Raw genomic sequence first — 19,524 nt, 5'->3', positions numbered from 1 at the left:
TACGAAAATTTTACAATTCGTCAAAAATTCGTTGAAAATTTTTGACGAAATTCTGACGAAAACATAAATCCCAAATCTATATCCTAAATCGTTTAATCTTCCTCGGGAATCGTCGGTATTTTGTCGATTATTTTTTACGAAGAAAATTCATCGGAAAATCCTAGGATATTTTTGACAAAATTCCGACGAATTGTGAAATTTCATATTTCTTGAAAATTCGTTAGAAGTTTCTAACAATTTTTTTTTCAGTCAAAAATAACTATGTTTTCTTGTAGCGGTGAGCTCGCACCGGAAATGATAAAAACCCAGAAGAACAGCCATCTCCCATGAATTTATGTCGTTAACGAAATCCTTTGAAGGACCCGACATGAAATCTTGGCTCCCGATGACCGACTAGGGGGACTCCGGCCTCTCTCCGTCGTCCTCAAACATAGCAGATCAACCGAAGAAACCGAATACCGACCAGAAACTCTAGTTTCCATAGAGATCTGCTTGTGCAAGTATCTACCTGAATCGCAGAGGAGAGATATAGGGTACCTCTGATACAACTCCAAATCGAAACTGGTCCGGCTAATAAGCTCAATCAAGAGAAACAAGGGTGGATGGGAACGCTCCGAAAGACCAAAGAAGTTGCCAGAGAGAACGGAGTCCTCCACCGAAGACAAGGAAAAAAAAAATCTAGAGAGAAAATGGTTGGCACTTGCTTGCCCTTATAAAACTTAATTGGTCTTAGTTTCATCATTCCGCTTGGCTTTTTTACTTTTGGAATTAAACATATATTTAACAAATTTAACTGTACATAAAAAGATCGTCTAAGCAAATTATTTTACTTTTACCAAAATTTCACTCATTGAAACAATTTCAAGATACACCAATAAGCATCGGTCATTTCCATAAAACAAATTTAAAATGAGAAAGGTGAGAGAGGAGAGAGGCGTATTGACATTTTATTGAGTTCAAGAAAAGCGGTTGAGAAAGAATAGCGGTTTCGCATGGGAACTCTAAAAGTCATCTACTCTATAATGGACTGAAAGGTAGAAAGGTGGTGCTGCCCGTGTCCTGTGGCCTCTTTACAACTATGGAATATAACTATTTATTACTGCCCTAAGAAAATGGAGTTCACGAGTGTTCAATCAAGTAAGGCAGGAGTCTTTGCTCGTGTCCAACTACCTGCAGACAACCTCACACAGCTGCCTTTACAGTCGGCGCCAAGGGAACGTGATAGCCATATTACTCGTAAGGATTACACCTCGCCCAGGAATTATCATGACGATGTTGTTTCAAGACCATACAAGTCTGAGAATCATTCTTTCCACCGATCTGAGAGAGAGTTACGCTACAAGAATTCTGCTCACCATGAGGTTTCTAACCGTGACAGTCGAGATAGGTATGGGCGATGGTAAGGAGATAGCCGCATCATTGGCAAGTCTTACGATGCAAGATACGGTCGCCGTTATGCTCCTTATGAGCAGAGGACGCCATATCACTGGAAGGACAAGTATAAAAAAGATGGTGAGTCGGGTTTCTACAAGGTCGTAAAGTCCTTGGCTATCACTGAAGGTGCATCAAAAGCTCTCTCTCCTCAACGGGTGCAGGATGATTACGCTGTGGCAATGGCTAGCAAGACCGAGAACGTGAGTCACAACAGTGGAAAGAAGCTGGCTAGTACTATTGTTACACCATTACGTAGTGCTCTCCCTAACGATGCAAACGTTACTGTGCGTTCTCATGATGCTGCAAGAACTATAACCTTCTCTCCTATGGAGAAGACAAAGAAACAATTCCCTAAAGGTGATGATCTGATTATAGATGCACTCCAAGATATGGATATTGCGGGATCAGTTATTGGGGGACCTGATTAGCAGGATATGAGGATGGATTGTGATAATCAAGAAGATGATCTTCTGGGTGAAGACTTGGAAGCGATGGAGTAAGAGGAACCTGCACAGGTGATACCGGTAAGATCAACATCTAGGACGGGTAATGCAAAGAATCAGTCTTCAAGGCGGAGTCTAGTTCCGTTAGGTTTTCACGGAAAAAGGCATCCATAGTACATAAGGGATCTCCAAGACAGGGTGCTTCTTCAAGGCTTTCTTCTTATGGGAAAACCGAGCAAAAAAAGAATCGTCACAGTGTATCAAACAAAGCTAAAGTCAACTCTCATGGGGTCCACAAAAACCCCGTAAAATCATCATGAGGACGCTCATTTGGAACTGTAGAGGGATTGGGAACTACCTCATAGTTTGATACCTTACGGAGATGTGTCAGAAGCATCGCCCATGACTTGTGTTCCTTTCTGAGACGAAGAACAGAAGGCTGCTGTTGCAAAACATTCATGCCGACTTAGGATTTGATCACATGTTTACCGTCAAGCCACTTGGTCTTAGCGGAGGTTTAGCTCTTTTATTCATAGATGAAATTCAAGTTAATGTTTTATTTTCGAATAATAGAATGATTGACATTGAGGCAGTCATTGATAGAATAAAAGTCTTTATGACATTTGTTTATGGAAACTCTGTTTTAGAACGTAGGGATCAGATTTGTAAACGTCTTACGCGTTTCTCAATAACACGAAATGGACATTGGTTCATGATATATGATTTTAATGAAATTATTGATCATAGCGAAAAGGAGGGAGACAGAAGGCGTTTTGATAGCTCCATCTTGCCTTTCAAGCAGATGCGGAGTGATTGTGGCATGCTGGAATTTCCATTTACTGAGAATATGCTTTCTTGGGTTGGGAAAAGATCAGGAGGGACAGCTGTTAGATGTCGATTGGATAGAGCAGGGGGGAATGAGGATTGGCATGAAAAGTTTCCTCATACCGCTGTTAAGTATGAGGAAATCGTCCGGTCCTAGCGGATATTCTCACAAACCAGTGAAGAAACAAAAGAAATTCAAATTTGATAAACGCTGGTTGGATAATGAAGAACTAAGGCAAGTCATTCTGGAAGGGTGGAAGTCAGAGGATCTGCCTCCTGAAGCGAATATAATGGAACATATTGCTAGTTGTCGAAAAGCTTTGAGCCAGTGGAGGAGACAAAACAATGTAAATTCAGAAAAGCTAGTGGAGAAGCTTAAGGGGAAGGTGGAGGGCCTATATTCGAATGATGATGCTACTTGCGAGGAAATATCAGATGCTCTAAAGGAACTATCTACTGCTCTTTAGGCAGAAGAGATGTTTTGGAGACAGAAAAGTAGGGTTCTCTGGTTAAGAGAAGGTGATAGGAAATCAAAATACTTCCATGTGCTAGTGAAGCAGAGAAGAGCAACGAATAGGATCACACAACTTCTAGATGAAAATAGAAATGTTGTGGAGGATGAGGAAGGACTAGTATCCATTGCTACTAGCTATTTTAGGCAAATATTTAAGTCTTTCAACCCGGAGGATATAGCTGATGCGCTAGCTATTTTATGGATTGAATGTATTATGAGATGCATCTTCTCGGTCAAGTACAAAGTTCTCATGAACGGAGAGCCAAGGGGAAATATTGTCCCAGGAAGAGGTTTACGTCAAGGAGATCCTTTTTCTCCTTTCATATTTATTCTATGCACATAAACGCTCGTTAGCCTTCTTGATCATGCAGAAAACCAAGGGAAGATAACGGGGATGAGAGTCGCACTCGCTAGCCCCTCGGTATCACACATTCTCTTTGCTGATGACATTCTTTTCTTCTGTAAGGTGGAGCCCTGTGAATGTGAAGAAGTTATCAAAGTAGTCAGGGAATATGGACAAGCATCAGGTCAATGTATCAACTTTGATAAATCCTCATTACTCTTTGGTAAGAGGATTTCAGCAAATGATCGACAGCAGATTAAAGATACACTTGGTATCCAAAACGAAGGGGGAATGGGCTCCTACTTAGGAATCCCAGAGCATATTAGTGGCTCTAAGTGTGAGCTATTCACTTTCTTAAAAGAAAAACTACTACACATAATGAATGGTTGGACTGGTAGACGATGGCTATCGAAAGGAGGTAAGGAAGTTTTAATTATATATATTTTGTTAGCTCTTCCGACATATGTCATGTCCAGCTTCTTGTTTCCTATGGAGATATGTGAGTACCTTGCAAGTGTCATCGCACAATTCTGGTGGAGCTCAAATCCACCAAAATGAGGAATTCACTAGGCTAAATGGAAAAAGATGTGTGCACCTAGAGAGGAGGGAGAAATTGGTTTCCGCATGATCCATGAATTCAATCTAGCTCTTTTAGCGAAGCAGCTTTGATGTCTTGTTCAATTTCCAGATTCACTATTGGCGAGAGTTCTTCGGGTAAAATATTATAGCCTGAGCTCGCCTTTGCGAATTGGTGCAGTGGATAACCCATCTTATGTGTGGACGAGTATTATAGCGGCAATGAAGCTATTACTTTTGGGTATCAGAAACAAAGTACATTCAGGATATGAAATTAATGTGTGGCAGGATCCATGGATTCTCCAGAAAGGTCGGCTGGCCCAGGGCCCCAGTAGTACATCCAAAAATGACTGTCAATAGTCTTATTAATTTTGAATCAAAGGAGTGGGATGCTCGACTACTGGAACAGTATGTAGATGAAGAGGACATACCGATGATTCAGAGTTTGGCTATAAGCCCTACTCATCGACATGATATCTTTTGCTGGAGCTACACCAAAAATGGTCAATATACAGTTAAGTCTGGATATAGGGTAGCTACAAATATACTGACAGATGACGATGAAAAACAAGTTATAGAGCCCAGCATAACCAAACTTCAAGCCTTTGCTTTAAAAGTGAATGCACCACAAAAGATTTGCCATCTTATTTGGCAGTTAATCTCAAGGCAGGTACCGGCACAAGGAATCTGGTACGCCGCAATATGCGATGTGATAACTACTACCCAAGATGTGGAGAGCCAGAAGAAATTGTTACTCATACCCACCGGCCTTACAAGAATGGGTTATCATCAAAATCGTCAAGCTCTCAAACTTTCCCTATCTCGAGTATCTACGCCAATATGGACTATCGTTTTTGAAGGAAGAATAGTATTATAGAGCCAGAAGATTATAGAGACCCTTATCCTTAGATAATCTGATACATTTGGAAGGCTAGGAATGATAAGCTATTCAGAGCTATAGACAGAGACCCGTTGGAGCTATTCATGTATGCAGAGAGTGAGTGTCGGGCCTGGTACAATGCAAAGGATACTATACCTGGTCTTCCATAGGCACAAATTGTTGAAGAAACCCAAACCTTAAGTTTGAGTAATATTTGTTTGGTGGATGGTTCATGGACCTCCACAGATCAATTCAGCGGAATTGGATGAGTTTGGAAGGATAACATGGGAAAGATCCAACTTATGGGGACACATAATTTAAGGAGGCGTGAGACAGCATTACACTCGGAACTAGAAGCGCTAAGATGGGCAATGGAGAGCATGCTACAACATTCGACATGTCAGAGATTTGAGACATATTGCAAGGACCTTATTGCAATGATAATGGACCCACAAACTTGGTCAAACTTCTCAACTGAGTTGGAGGTCATTCAAATTCTCCAGATATGTTTTCCGGACTTCAAGATCAGCTACTTCCCAAGGGCGCAAAATGAAATTGTTGATTAATTAGCTAGAAATGTTCATTCTTTTCATAGATTTCTTTGTGTTTATTGGTTGTTCTATTCCGGTCTAGTTACCCAGATCACCTCAAGTTTGAGTAATAGAATAACCGTTTGTTACCAAAAAAAATAATAATTACATAGTAGTAATAATAATAATAATAATAATAATAATAATAATAATAATAATAATAATAATAATAATAATCACTTATTACGAAAACAAGAAATGGGAAAGAAAAAAATATATATATGTAATAGGTTTCACTTAAGAAACCAATATATATATATAAAGTTAACTTTTTCCTTTTTTATGATAAGTGGCAAGGGGATTTGATGTCATGTGTCCCATATATATTTTGTTTTTACATTTTGTCCTTTTTATTTTACATTATTGTAATTTGGCTTAATACTTTTTAATTGTGCATTATAACATTTCTCACACTAACCATTATTGTATGAGGTTTTATAATCTATTTTATTGGTCAGTAAAATTGAAGATGAATAAAGAAAAAATAAAATAATACTTTATTTATTTTAAAGTATATTTTAAATATATTTTAAAATATTTTATTTATTCACAACTAAAAAATATTTTATTATTTTTTACTATTTTCTATTATTTTATTACAAATTATAAATTTATTTGACTATTAAAAGTTATAGAATAACTAAACTAAAAAACACTAGAATACGACGAACAATCTAAACCTAACTCCGCATCACAAAGAAAATGCAAAATACTATAGTACCACTAACTCAATAAAGGTCTAGAACACAAATAAACGCGATCAAGCACCTATCCAAAAATCCAAAAAAAAAACAGATTAAAGGAAGAATAATCAACGGAAGACCAAAGTCACCGCGAAACAGGAAAACACATACCTAAAGCACAACCACCAGCTAAGAAGCACCTCACAAACAAAACAACCACATACAAGGCGCTCATGCCAATGAAGAATCACAAAGCTCTGAGTAGAAGAGACCAAATCTCCAAGAGACTAACTCCACACACTTATACCAAAAGAAGTAAGAAAAGAAGAGAAACAACCTAAGGGAGGGAGAATTGAAGCCAACCACAGAGAAACCAAAGTTCAAGTTTGAGACAAGAAATAATTTTCCAAGCCCACAAAACATACACGAAGGAAAACACTATCCAAACTTGGAATGCCAAAAATGGCGAAATGGAAAGCCACCAGAGACGCAGCCAGCGATGAAAAGTGTAACGAGATGAGAGAATAAAGAGAGAAAAAGAGACTACACAAAATTAGCAAACTGTGAAACACAAATGAACGCGATCAAGCACCAACCCAAAAAAACCAAAAAAAGCGGATCAGAGGAAGAATAATCTCTGGAAGACCAAAGTTACCACGAAGCAGGAAAACACATGCCTAAAGCACAATCACCAGCTAAGAGGTAAGAATCACCTCACAAACAAAATAACCACATACAAGGCGCCATGCCAATAAAGAACCACAAAACTCTGAATAGAAGAGACGCAAGCTCCAAGAGACTAACTCCACACACATATCCCAAAGAAAGCATGAGAAAAAGAAAAACAACTTAAAAGAGGAAAAATGGGAGCCAACCACAGAGAAACCAAAGCTCAAGGTTGAGACAAGAAATATTCTTCCAAGCCCACAAAACATACACGAAGGAAAACACTGTCCAAACCTGGAGTGGCAAACATGGCGAAATTAAGAGCCACCAGAGACGCAACCAGCAAAGAAAAGTGCAACAAGATGAGAGAACAAAGAGAGAAAATGAGACTACACAAAATAAGCAAACTGTGAAGCCATCTTCGACTTATGAAGAGAACATAAAATTCAGATGACCAAAAACCAGATCTTGAAAACCAAGACGAGCATGAACTATCAACGGCAAGCCAACTACGAGGAAGACAACGTAAAAAACAACTAAACTTTGACCCAACCTAAGAAGATGTAATTCCTAATATTAGCCAAATCTAAAAAAGAAGAAGACAAATATTGACCAAAACTGCTTACAACATCATGAGAAAACACCGCATAACTGGGAACTCATAAACCTGATCTACAACCAATATCAGATAATCTCACAAGAGAAGAAGACGAGAAAAAACAAGAGAAACGGATGTGAGTCTTTTTCCGCTGATGGTAAGAAACACCCACACCGGAAATGTAAACAAAATACATAGATGGTGACGGCTCAAGTCAAAATATACGGAGACGGAAAAAAACATCTTAGGAGAATAATGTTCGACGTTGTTAAAAAAAGAATAATGTTCAAAATATGAAAATATAAAATACAATTTTGACGCTAAAACCGTTAATGTTAGAATTAACAAATGCTTAAATGCAAAGTTATTGAAATTTAATATGGTTTACACCAGAAGCTTAATTCACCAATAACAAATACTACTATACACACAACAACACATTATTGAAAAAACAAACACATAATATATTAACCTATAACCTAATACTAAATAACACAATAAAACACTTAATATTGTTCTTCACAAATAAATAGTGACCACATAATTACATCATCTAAAAACAACATACTTAACATCAATAAAATAATATTCCGCGCGAAGCGCGGACACCCCAGTAATATATAAAACTTCTTATAGTCCTACGCCTATAAATCAATAACAAAGCTTCTACACATCTTCGATTTTTTTTTTTTATATTTATATGAAAGAAAATAAAAACTTGAATTGGGGATCTAGACTAGAGAGAACCTCTCTTTGATTACAAAAACATTCAAGTTCAACCGGATTCATACGGATTAAAATGCTTAAAAACGTATGAACAATACCAATATGTAAAAATGTATAAATTGGATGAACTCAAGTTAAAGATGAGTACCAATTTGAAGCCTAAATGTATTTCCATCAAGCCGGAGCTTTTTTTTTTTCCCAAGCGCTTTCTTTGCTAGATCATATTTATAATTGAGTATGTAGTAGTTTGGAATACAAGGAGTTGCCTCACACTCCTACACTGGGAATTTGAATAATTTATCTGGGTTGTGGAATGCATGATAACCTGATAACTACACGTACGTGATATTTATAACATATTAGCCTGTATGTACAATATATTTGGAATAGCTCAGCGAAGCAAAGAGAGATTTGACATATTGTAATCATACATGTGCCACGAACTCAAAATACATGGATGGAAAGTCTTACACAAAATCAGCCTTCCTATGTCATTCACATAAATACAAAATTCTCAACTTGGTCTTGATAGAGTCTGTTTTTTTTTTCTGTTGTTATATTATTAGTGACAAGAAAGACCAATATTTTCTTTCACAAAGTTGTCTTAGTACCAGCGAGCATTCAACATCACATTCGTGTATAACCATGCGACGAGAGCATTATAATCGACCTAGTTCAAAACTACAATCTAATTAATTTTTTCTTACTTCATTGTGACTTTTGAGATCAGCACGAAAAGATATCGATATCTGTGATGCTGATAGAGTGATAGACAGTATTATAATGAGACGTTTAGCACTTTGTGTCTTTTCTTTAAGCTCAAAGACACATAATGGATATGACACACATTGTTGGGACATGTGTCTTTGTGGTGGACAAAAAAGCCCTCAACTTGTTAACAAGTGTAAATGGGAAGAGGATGTTCCTTTTAAGGAACCGAACCAGATATCCCTTCTGATTAGAATAAATGAAAGAAGCTAAAAAGTAAAAGTAGTTGTATGGATTTTAGGGTCTCTTTCCTAGCCGTCAGATCATTTTTTAAAAGAAAATCTAATGGCTCAGAAAAACCTTATTGGTTAACCGACGAAGGGAGCTTCTTTTGGAGTTCCTCTGCTGCAGAAGTCATGGTTAGCTATGTTAAGAGGGGTAGCATCAAACTGTGGCAAAGTCCCTATTGGAGCGTAGTGTTGTGAAAGACTACCTTGAGGGGAGAGAGCGGCAGCAGGTGGGGTGCGGTTGTTTTGGAGAGGCGTGCGCAGTGAAGAGGGGAGATAGTTGGGGATGATTTTTTGATAGGAGAATGTTGGGCCAGGGAGATAGCGGGCAGAGGAGAGTTATGGTCAGGTGATGGTGGTTCTGATGTTGCGGTGGGAGAAGGTTTGTGGTTGGGAGGTGTGTGGTCAAGGGGGTCAACGACAAGGGGGAATCATGACTGAGTTTCGTGGTTTGAAGGGCTGGGGTTGGGAGAAGTGTGGTTTTCAGAGTTGTTAATAGGCGATAGGCAGGTAGGTGTTTGATGGTTGGGAGATTGGTGGTTAGGAGAGTGGTGGGAAGGTGATCGGTGGTCAGATGAGTTGTGGTCAGTCGCTTGGAGTGGGGGGGAGCGTTGGTTATGAGAGCGGTGGAGGGGAGAGTGTGGGCCGGGAGAGTGATGTGGAGAGGAGTTGTGGTCAGCAGAGGGGTGGTCTTCTGATAGGTGATCAGTAACGACGGGATTGTTGAAATCAAGAAGTTTGAGAAGCGGGATCTAACCTTCCATTTGGAGTTTATCGGTTAATCGCTCGCACCGCAAATATCGAGAACTTCTGGGTCGAGAGACGGAGTGAGAGACGATGATATCGCGAAACAGAGAACCGAATTCTATGAGGAGATTCAGCAAATCAAAGAGACAAGGGTTTGGGGAGGTATGATTTGGTTCCAATTTCAGATTACGCTTTTTGGATCAAGAAGATGTCGCCGAAGAGAAATTAGGGTTCATCGGGTTTGAAGAGGATTAACAAGAAACATAAAAAGGGGAAAACATAAGGTAAGCTAAGGGTTTGTAAAAAGTAAAAAATGATGAATCGGTTTGGTTTGGTTAACTGGATTGGTCTCGTTGGGAGAGTTTTCTATCTAACTAAAGATGTCTCTTAGTTGAGGGTTATATTAGTAAACCTAGCATAATAAAGTGTGTTGTGGCATAATGTGTCTGTAAGTGAAATTGTACACACAAAATGTGTCTCTGAGGTAAAAATTTCTATTATAATTCAGCCCAAAATACTAGAAACCCATTTCTTCTCTTACGACAAGTCAGGTCGCTTAATTTGGCCATATAATTGTTATCATATTTTTTGCTGGATCGGCAAACCTTATTTAAAACTTAAATAGAAATTCCCTGGTATATCTATTTTTAAGTTTTCGTAACAAAAATAGTTTTCAACGATCAAAATAAGTTTTATTAAAGGGAAAAACTATATTTTTACCCTAGGGTTAACTAATCTAAACTTCGGGTTTAGAGTCAAGGGGTGGAGTTTTTGGGATAGTGTTTCAAATTTAAAAAAAATAAAAAATAAATATTAAAAATTTCAAAATAAAAAGGGGCTATTTTGGTCATTTTCTTTTTTTGAAAGCTATTTTTGTGACAAAAACTTAATGGTACCCAGGTTCGTATGCTCGTTTATTAAAAATGTTTAACTATTCCGCCCATTCCTTGCATGTCAGTCTCGATTCTGTGTAGAATTAGGTTTTTGTAAAGTTTTGTCTTAATTTTTTTTAATCGTCTTTTTAATTTATCTTATTCGGATTTTTTTAGTTTATGACTCCGACGCCGGTGAAGCGGGATCGTCGATGGACTCGAGCGCAGAGGGATCTTCTCCAGCAGAGCCCCAGGGTGGGAATGTCGGTTCTTCGGCGTCGCAATTTCCTTCAAGACTTTTTTCCGTGAATTCTTACCCATCTGCTTTGCGTCTGAACATTTACTCAAAGGCAAACTGTAGCGGCTTGTCTTCAAGGATCGGCGGACATGGAAATTTTGCTATGTTCTCAGTTTGGCAAGCTTTTTCAGCTGCCTGTCGTCCACTGGCAGAACTGTACAAAGCTCATTGGTAGCCTCCTCTCTCGTCAGCTTATTACGATCCGCAAATTTGAACTTTGGTTCACCGTCGGTCGTCATCCTCTACGCTTCTCGCTCGATGAATTCCACGGCATCACTGATTTAAACTGCGGATCATTCGATGTTGGAGTTTCTGATGCTGACGAAATTCCAGGTTTTGCAATGTGGAACAAGCTATTTGATACAACACTGGGGGGCATTACCGTGAGTCACGTTCTTGAGAAGCTGCGGAATCCATTCATGGCTGGATGGAAACGTGTTCCTTTGGCTCTAATAGCCTTGGTGGATGGGGTTGTTTGTTGCAATAACAAAACCCTCAAACTCACCCCGAGGTATGTCGAGATGCTCGGCGCATTAAAACCTTCTTTTCATATCCATGGGGTAGAGAATCGTTCTTGGCGACCTTACCTCATTTTTTACCTCCCATAGTCAGTAAAGTTATAAAAGACCCAATAGAAGCAATGCGGGTCTGGTTATCTCAGTAAACAACAACTTGCTATGGCTTTCCACTAGCTCTCCAGTTGTTGGATTTTGAAGCTTTGCCTCAGCCGTTGTGTAAGATTCCCGACGGAGCAAGAACTGCAACTTTTTTGGAGGACCCTACAGTTTGCAAAGATACTGTTACTATCCTCAGCGTAAAGGACATTCTTGCCGTCGAAGCAGATGCAGCTGTAAGTTCATTCTCCCTTGATCGTAGATAATAGATTTATTAGGTTCATTGTCCTTTTGCTAAAAGGTAAGTTTCGAGCATTTTTATGAAAATAATTAATTTTTTTGGCAATAGTTATCCGTACACCAGGACCTGATTCCTGAAAGAGGACAATATATGTGGTTGGAGGAGGTTGAAGATGACCGAGTAACTCATTTGGTTGAGATGATGCGTAGTGAAAAAACATTTAAACCTGAAGATTGCCCAGGTGGAGACAGGTCATTTTCCCCTAAGACAGAGGAAAAAAAGACCGGTGGACGTCTGCTTAAGGACGAGAAACCTGGTGGTGGAACCGTCCACCAGCGGAATTTACGTCCACGTAAACCTGTGGTTGTTAATTGCAAGGACGAATCATCATCTGGAGACGGCGGACCAGAGGGACCTCCTCAAACGGGCGGGTGTTCACACGAAGGTCTGAAGCCGTGGATTGCTGAGCAGTTGAAAAAGCTGTCGACTGAGTTTAAGCATCACTTAGGTGAAATGGAGAAAAATATATTTAGGCGCTTAGGGGGGCCCGAGGCTACCATCAACAAGAGCCAGAAGAGGAAGGCGAACGAGGATAATCATGGACAGTCTGAGTCTCAGATCAGTGGTGGGAAACAAACACGGTCGCATATCCGCTGGGCAAAAAAAAAACAAAACCGACGGGTACTAGTCCAGGAGGGAAAAAACATTCTTATCCACTTCGCTCCGGAGACGGCAACGGTGCATCTGAAGTGGTACACCCAAGTGACCATGTACTAAGTTGAACATATTCGGATATTTTATATGTTATGACCCTACCGCTTTTTTCAGGCAACCAAAGGAGACACCCCAGCGTTATTTGAGAGGGAGAAATTTTTTGAAAACGAGTATCACAAGACTCGTAGTCCACCATTCGATGAAAATATCGCCGATGAGGTTAAGTCTGTGACTCTTATTTTGTTATTAGGTTGGTTTGTAATTGGTGTACACTTTTAATAAGTGGTATACGGTTTTCTTACAGGGTATGCGTACACCTAACGTTGCTGAGGATTGTCTGCAACCAGAAAAGTCTGGCATTGCTGTCACTGCTCTCACCGTGTATTCGAATGTTTTATTAGTTCAGCCTCAGTCTTATGTGTCACCACCAAAGGTCAGCTTAACTGTAACTGTTAATAGTTGGATGTTAATTGACTAAAAAATCATCAATAAACAATTATGATACTGTCATCTTCTCACTGTTTGCAGAGTACTCCAACCAGGTGGTACCAAGATGAAGAAGCCGTACCTGTTGCGTGGGAGGAAAGAAACCCTAATCTCTACAATTCGGTTAAAACAGTACATGCGAGTCATCCTGCATCATCAACCTACCCCGAGTCTGAACCAAACGTTGCATCCACCGGAAATAAAGACGTAGGGGAAGCAGTGCTTGTGGAAGAGAATCTTGGAGTCCCTTCCCCTGTGGTGGAGGGCGGTGCCCGTGAGCCACCTCTCGTAGAGGAGAGGAAACCTTGTTCCCCGAAGAAGGAGGAGGACGAAAAATATGACAGTTGCAAGGAAGATATCTCCAATGATTCCTAGTTGCAAGAGAAAGAAACCCAACCTAAACGAGGCCATCCACTATCTGACACTAACGATGGTCAAATGATGTGGAGAGTGGTGGTAAACGTCAGCGCAAAAAAATCCAACAAGATTTGTGGAGTGTACACTCCAGACGCAAGGTTGAAAGGTTTGTTCAACAGCGAGAAGAAGGTTGAGTATAAGCTCATAAGGAAGTCGAGTCGAGCGGTTTTTAACAGGTTTAGAGATATTTTGAGTGAAAACCTGGCACAATAAGTTTCTGATTCCATATTTGCTTATATACATATATACATAACTTCATATCAAGTTTGTATTAAAATTATGGGAAAATATCCTTTTCCGTGTTGAAATTTGCAAGAAGTTCAAAATCAAAACCGGTATCGTTGTCACGAATTCCATCTTCCTTGACATAGCTGAGCCAGTGAAATGGTTGTCTGACTAGGTACTATTTATATTTGTATCGTCGTCTCTTACGAAGAGAGTTTTGCAACTAATTTTGTTGTTTATAATAATGTCATACAGCACATGCATGTCATAATGAAAATGTTGTGGAGGCGTCGTGGGCAAGTTCTAAAAAAAACCCAGATGATCATGTTTGATCTGTACTTCACAAGACTCATTCAATCATCCTGGGCTACTTTCAGTGAAGCAGAAGATACGCTGCATTTCGATTGGGGCAAGAACTTAGCAAGTTATGTGACAGGAAAGACCAAGGGAAAAAACCTGAAGTTCAAACTTGGCGGCGATGTCGATATGGTGTACACTCCAATGATGTGGGGTGCAGATCATTGGGTGGGTCTGTGTATTAACTTGCTCACCGCGAACGTGACGATCCTTGATTCTTACATCTCTCACAATGGAACTATATAACAAGTGGATGCACACATGGCTCCGCTGTTTAACTCCTTACCATATATATTGAACAGTACGTGGGGCATATTTTTCACCACGCGAAGGAAGGACATATATATTACTCGTGGAGTCGCGTTGGTGGGATCTATAACTACGGAAGGACTGGCGACTGCGGGACATGTGCAGCTAAGTTCATTGAGATGCATGCTAATGGTGATGGCAAGGAGGAGATGAGTCTGATTACGGACAAAATTGTTGACATATTTCGAGAGAAGTATGCAATGGACTGCTACGAAGAATTCGTTGGCGATTTTAGGGTTGCAAACGAGGGCTCAATGAAGTAGAAGTTTCTCTCTTTCACCTGTCGGTTATCCAAAACGTTTTCCACATGCATGATTACTTAAGTTGTGTTGTTATAATGGTGAGTGAACTTAATGTTTCGTTGGCTGTGTTTTGCCTAGTTAACAATTGAACTTAAGGTGTATTATTAAAATCGTGTAGTGTTGTTAACTATTTTGAGTTCTAGTTACTTCTGTAAAATAACATACGTACACCATTCAAATGCAGCTGCACAGGCATCCATACTTCAACTGCAAGATCTTTTAATTTTAAAATAACGCAATTACAGGAATAAGGAAATGAAATTAGGGAAATTATCGAATATTAAGATGTACACGTGTTGAATGGTGTACAGACGTTAGGTGTAGATGTACTACTGTTGAATAAAATTAAAGAAATAAGAAAATGGAATAATATTTTTAAGGAGAATGGTCTTAGGTGTACATGTGTTCGGTGTAGATATACACATGTTGAATGAAATTAGAGAAAAAAGAAAAGAAATTAGATTTAATGAGATTTATAAGGAAAATAAATGAGATTTATAAGGAGAATAGTCTTTAGGAGTGATATGTGGGAAGAACAGTTGCCACGTGTTATTTTAAATACTGTAGGTGATATTCATAACAAATAAAGCTGTTAGGTGATATTCAAAATAGATCTAGCCGTTGGGAGAGATTGAAAACCAATATTACCGTTACGATTTAGAAAAGTCGACTTTGTTTCCCTATATAAAGAGAATGAACGATCATGTTTTCTATTCTCAAAAAACACCGTAAGGTATATTCAAAAGCCCCTTCGCAAATTATAAAGATGGATTCTTACTACGCAGATATGAAGCAACACAGAAGGGATGCGGATTGGCGTGAGTGTGTTCTTTATGCTCACCATAAAATACCGAAAAAGTGTACATGCGGTGGACCTATCAGATTGGGAACCGATGAGCAAGAGTGAGTTACTACGAATGCAAAGAGTTTGAGGTGATATTACGAAGTTCATAATCTTATATGCATTTACTAGTTTCGCTAACCACCCAATCCAAATATTTATTCTTCAGGATGATGGGTTTCACATTCGACATCGATGTTTTTATGCTATTGAAGAAGAGCTGGAAGAGTTGAAGGAGGAAGTTGCTGACCAAGAGAAAAACCGAATGAAGATGGAGGATGAGATTAAGAAAATGCGTGAAGAGATAAACCTGCTCAAGGGAATTTGTTAAATGGCCCCGGTATTGTGCTCTTTTTAAATAAGTTTATGTTTAATGAGTTATGTTACGTTATGTTCGATGTTTAGTTATGTGTCCCCGGTGTTTAATTAATGTGTTCTATTATGTTTGATTAAAATAATTGAAATGATGTCAAGATGGATGCTGAGATTAGTAGAATGCGTGATGAGATCAAACAGGTTACTTAATTAATTATCTAAGTTATAAACGGTCGCCTTTCTTCAAATCTCATGCTCGAACAGTTAAACAGTTTCATCATTACAGTGTTCATAAACGAAACGCCGCCTAATGATGCCTTCTCCGTTCCCAAATGTGTCGCATGATAACATTAAAATGATGCAAAATGAAGCCTTTAAAAAATTAGACCAGACCAACGCTTTCATTGGCAAAATGAATCAAGGAGATGCTTCTGTGAGAGAATATAATACAAAGTTTCTGGCAAGGGGTTTGCTTGACAAACACGACGAAACTACATTGATAAAGATGTATCGAGATGGCTTACGAGAGGACATACTGTCAGAGATCGGAACAACAATCTTTTCGACCATAGACGAAATCATCGAGGCAGCTTTGGATGTTGAAGAAGGTGAGAGCCCCTGTGACAGCAATGGCTCTAACACGGAATCCGATGATTCCGGATCAGACGAAAATGGAAGGCAGCCAAAGAAGAAGGCTAGAACCGGAAAGAATCATAACGACCACTAAGAATACGAAGACCATGATGGTGAAGAAGAAAATGTGACTTCTGCTGACACTGAAAGTGAGTGGTCTCTTCCGGATCAGGTCAAAGGGAGTGATGATGAGTCGGACAGTAAGGTTGATCGTAAAGACTATCAGGAATACCTAGAGAAGCACCACAAGTCCGATTCGGATTCCAGTGAAGATTCCAATATGGGTCCTTGAATCAGTTCATTTATTTAATCTCCAGAAATAAGTAAATGGGTATATTTCAAATGTAAAAGGGGATTAACGGTTTCGGGAGATATGTCAAACACAGTGTCTTTTATTAGAATTACATTATGTTAATTTGTAAAAAAAAAATGTTTTTTTTTTAGTTTCAAATTTTAAAATTATTATATATCTTTAATTATAAATCGTGTTAAATTGGTCTCTTTAGTCGGTTCGTCTATTTAATCCCCACAAATGACTAAGTCCATTAAAAGGGGATCTAGGGTTCCAGAGATTGAAAATTAAGCGATCTTCATAGTTATTGGAGAAAATGTCGGAGAGTGGAAATTTTGTGGCTGCGAACTCCGATAGTATCATCTCGTCATCCTCAACCGAGCATGGGGTACGTTGCGACAGTAACCTTACGGCGAAACCTGTGAGGGCGTGGACGCGTAAAAACTGCGGGAGGTGATTCCTTACTTGCAGAGGTCGGCGAGTTGGTCTGGACTATGTTAAGTGCGATTTGTTTCAGTGGTTTGATCTGGAACCACCACATGGATGGCAACACCTTGCTTTACTTGAAGCGAGGGATATAATTAATGAGTAAAAACAGGAGATCGCCAAGCTGGGGAACCAGATAAGTAAACAGGCACATCAGAACTCGAATGTCCAAATCTCGAATGATCTTGTTGAACAGCTGAATGACGAAAGTGAAGAATATGAAGCTTTGAAGAAAGCAATGTTGGTACTTACTGAGAGGAGTTCGGTGCTTCGTAATGTGTTGGTGGCATTGTCGGTTGGATTTTTTGTTGTTTTGGGTGGGATCATTAGTTTTAACTTCAAGGTTTAGTGTGTTTCTCAGTTATGTTTATGTAATTTCCGTGCTTCAGATTGTTGTTAAATTAAGGAGTGTTTGAAGTTATTGATAACTGAAGTCATATACACTTTTTGCTCATTTATTACGATGTACAACCTTAGTCATGTTGTCCAATATATATTACACTAGTGGTCATGTACATCAATATCCATGAACAGCAGTGTTGATGTCCACTTTAATTGTTGTACACCACTATTCATGGACGCGTATATCCATGTACACCAGTCGTCATATACACTTATATACATGTACCACAGTCGTAATATACCCTTTAATTGGTCTGCATACGTCGTTAGGTACACTAATTAATGCGCTGCGCTTTGTAAAGAAAATAGATAACCCACAACATAGTTGATGACAGTTGTTTATGTACTTGAATACTGAATACATGTGTATGTGGATAATCGTGTACACCAACACATCCACGTACACCAACATCCATGTACAGAAATACTAAATTTTATGTGCACCACTTGGTTAATGCACTGTCATTTGTTAAGAAAATAGATAAACCAACATAACCATAGCCGATGTTAAAAAAGAAAACAAAAAAACATAGCAAAGAGAGATTTTAGAGCATGTGAGCAATATTGGAACATATCCTAAAGAGCCTGCAGTTTTTACGGGAACCTTCAAAATGCATTGTGTAATCATGGCCATAGAGGCTCTTTAGTGATTTGATGACCTCATCGTCAAGGAATTTCCAGGTTAGAGCGTATCTGTTTAAATGTGGCGCCAGGAACAGAGACAATCTCCACTCAAGCTCATCGGCCAGTTCCAATATGGCATCTGACCTAAGATCGTCATGAATTGCAGCGAACTCCAGAAAACTTTACTAGCATCTTTATCTTCACCAAGACAAACGTTGAAAACACCGACGGCCAACGTTGACAATGCGTGCCTTGGGACGTTTGGTTCCAATATGTTGATGGCATGCTCCACATCAAATGTTGCTGCGTAGAGACCTTCGTAGTAGACGGCGTCTGTATTTCCAGTACTAACGCACTTGAGCAAGAACTCGCAGAATTTTCCACTTAAGCGGATTTCAAAGTTTATAAGCATAGGAGTGACATTGCACGTCCGCAAGACCGAGGGTTCATAGACAAGAGCGTATCTGCGCTTCCCAGCCCGCAAAAAAGGTCCAAGGTGCCAAATTGAATCCTCCCCAACCAATCAAATTATTTTGCAAATAATTTCGTCGCGAATATTAGGAACAAGTTGACCTGCCATCTTATTCCGTGCAAAATGGCTTTGTTAGGAGGTGATAATGTTGACTAAGTTAAATAGAAAAGTTATTTTACCACCCAGTCCCAAACAGTAAATGCAGTTCCGATATTATGTAGCCTCCTATAACAAAAAGGGTAAAAGTAAGTGTGGAATTAAATTTGACATTTACCAACTACTGTCAAATTTATTAACTAATGTACACATCCTATGATGACACGTACACCTCTAATAAATTGGAGGAAGATGATTCACATATTGTATTTACATATACTGTTTGAGTTTGATAGCCATAAATGAAGCTGTGTACATTTTCTGAAATATATCCCCTAAGCAATTACTCTAAGCTTAACTCTCAACCAAACAACCATTACTCTAACCTTTACTCTAGCCTTTACTCTAACCTTTACTCTAGCCTTTACTCTTACCTTTAGTTTGAACCGATACTGGTTACAAGTATGGGCCCCATGTATTTTGTGGTTTTTGAATGACTGACGTGACG

The sequence above is a fragment of the Brassica napus genome, chromosome C7 (assembly GCF_020379485.1).
Source record: "Brassica napus cultivar Da-Ae chromosome C7, Da-Ae, whole genome shotgun sequence".
Taxonomy (NCBI): domain Eukaryota; kingdom Viridiplantae; phylum Streptophyta; class Magnoliopsida; order Brassicales; family Brassicaceae; genus Brassica; species Brassica napus.
The sequence above is the reverse complement of the archived record's forward strand: the minus strand, read 5'-3'. Positions refer to the sequence as shown.